We start from the raw sequence: 2500 nt of genomic DNA, 5'->3' as shown, positions 1-2500 counted from the left end.
ATAAAATAGTATCAAGAAACATAATAATGATATTGATAATGATAGTGATTATGATACTAGTAAAGATAATAATAATAAACCCCCCCCCACTCTCCCCCCCCCCCCCCCTCCCCCCTCCTAATAGAGAGATGATGAATAATAACAAGATAATGATACAGTATTTGATAATAATAAGGATGATGATAATGATGACGTTGACAATGGTTTGTGGTAATGATAATCTTAATAGTGATAATGATAATGATGATGAGAAGGATGGTGATGATGATGATAATTACAGTAATATTAATGATGGTAATGATGATGATAAATTATATTAATAATGATAATGATGATGATAATTAGAACAATGCTAATAATGTTAACAGTGATGAAGATAAGAGTAATAATGACAATAACAATGATAATAATAATACTGATCACGATAATAGCAATGATAATGATGATTGTAATGATGATAATAATGATGATAGTAATAATCATAAAGATGATTACAAGATTAATGACAGAAAATACAAAAAAAAATCTGATGATAATAATCATTATGACAATGAAGATGATAATGAAAGTAATAACAGAAAAGATACGAAAACAGTACATCAATAATGATAATAACAATTCTGATAACAAATATAACAACAACACAGGCCGCGCCAGCACCAACAAACACAGTGATTAATCCCTCTCACTTTCCTTTTTTTTACGCTCACTTGCACATGTAACTGAAGGTTGCCGGTGAAGGTGCAAGTGTGAGGAAGATGACCGAGTGCCATGTCAGTGAGTAGGCGGGGTTGTTCTAGCTGTTGGCACTTTCTGTATGTTGGAATTCGTCGCACTGTGTTTTTGATAAACTGGGGCTGTGGGATGGAGGGTGATAGGCTTCGGGTGGGGGTGTATCTTCTGTATGGGTTGTTTAGATTTTTTTTATATAAAAGAAGTTTCGTTCCTATATATTATAAACTCTCTCTTTTTAATCTCTTTGTATCTAATTTATCCTCTCTTTCTCTCTATCAATCTCTTTTTTCTTCTCTTTTTATTCTATTCGTTCTTCTTTCTATATATACTCTATCTCTCTCTCGCGTTCTCTTCTTGTCATTTTTCTATCAATCTATTTTTATTTTGTTTTTTTCTCTATATTTTTTTTTTTTTTTTTCTTCTTCTTCATCTATATTCTATCTATTCTTATTATCTATCTAATTTCTTTTTTCCGGTTCATGCTGCATGAAGTCAGAGAAGGTGAGCGATGCATACGAGGCGTGACTTTCTATTTCGTTTATTTTCCTATTTGCTTCTCGCGATCGAGACGCGCAGCTCGCGCGCCTTTCTGTCTTTATAATCTATTTATAAAAAGGAATCTATCTAGATAACTCGAAGAAGTGCATAGGAAGGTTATTGGGGTTGGTCTAAGGCATATTCGGTTGTGTTTGGTGGTTTTGGTTGTGTTGGAATTATCCTTCCTTGCTGTTGAGGACGAGGAGTATGTGCAAGGTTTGGTTGAGTGCGATCTGTATCATTTCCTTCTCTTTCTGTCTTTCTTTTTCTTTTTGATATTTTTCTTTTCTTAGTCTTTTTTTTTTTTCTTTGTCTCTTTCTTCATATTTGTTCTCTATTAGTTTTCTTCTACTCTTTATCTTCTCTTTCTTCTCTTTTAATAACTCTTTTCTCTCTTCTGTTCTTCTTCTACATTTTTTTTCTCTTTTCTTCTGCTCTCCGCTCTCGCTGCTCTCTCTTTTTTATTTCTGTTTCTCTTTCTTCTCTTCTCTTTTCTCCTTCTTTTCTTCTTCGTTCTCCCATTCTCTTTTCTCTATTTTCTTTCTCTCTCTCTTTCTTCTTCGCTTCTCTCTCTCTTTTCTCTCTCCCTTTCTCTTTCTTCACTTCTCTTTTTACTCTCTTCTCTTTCTTTCGGTACGCAATTTACCGATAATCAAATAAAAAGAGAACCAAAATGATAGTAAAAAAAGAAAGAGAAAAGACGAAAGAAAAATAAGAATATGAAGAAGAATGGAAAGAAAAAAAAGATAAAAGAGGAGAAATGAAGAAGAAAGAAAAAGAAGAGAAAAAAATGAGAAATCAGTGAGAGAGAGAGAGAAGGAAAGAAGAACTAAAAACACATTTATTGGACGAGAGGGCGTTCATAGATTAATAAAAAAATAACACTAGTGCCATGCTTAGCTGCACCATTACCTCCAAAGTAAATTACGGAGACTCAGCACAGATATGTCAACTCCCAGCAATTCCGTCTTGCTACGAGGCGATCAGAGTCTTTTGTCGTTTTGTGTTGCAAAATACTCGGCTGTTAGTTCGGGGATGTGGGAGTGGGGGAGTGGGGGGGAGGGATGGTACATGAAATGGTAATTAATGGAGGGTAGGGAGCAGGGCTAATACTCAATAAGATAATGTATATATTATAATCTATTAAATATATATAATTACTCTATACCTATATAAATTAATTATGTAGAAAAATAAACAATATATATTTATAAATATAATCTTAAAA

Source organism: Penaeus japonicus, unplaced genomic scaffold (assembly GCF_977035675.1).
Source record: "Penaeus japonicus unplaced genomic scaffold, GWHDUDI00000001_assembly GWHDUDI00000033, whole genome shotgun sequence".
Lineage (NCBI taxonomy): Eukaryota > Metazoa > Arthropoda > Malacostraca > Decapoda > Penaeidae > Penaeus > Penaeus japonicus.
This window is presented reverse-complemented; position numbering follows the sequence as displayed.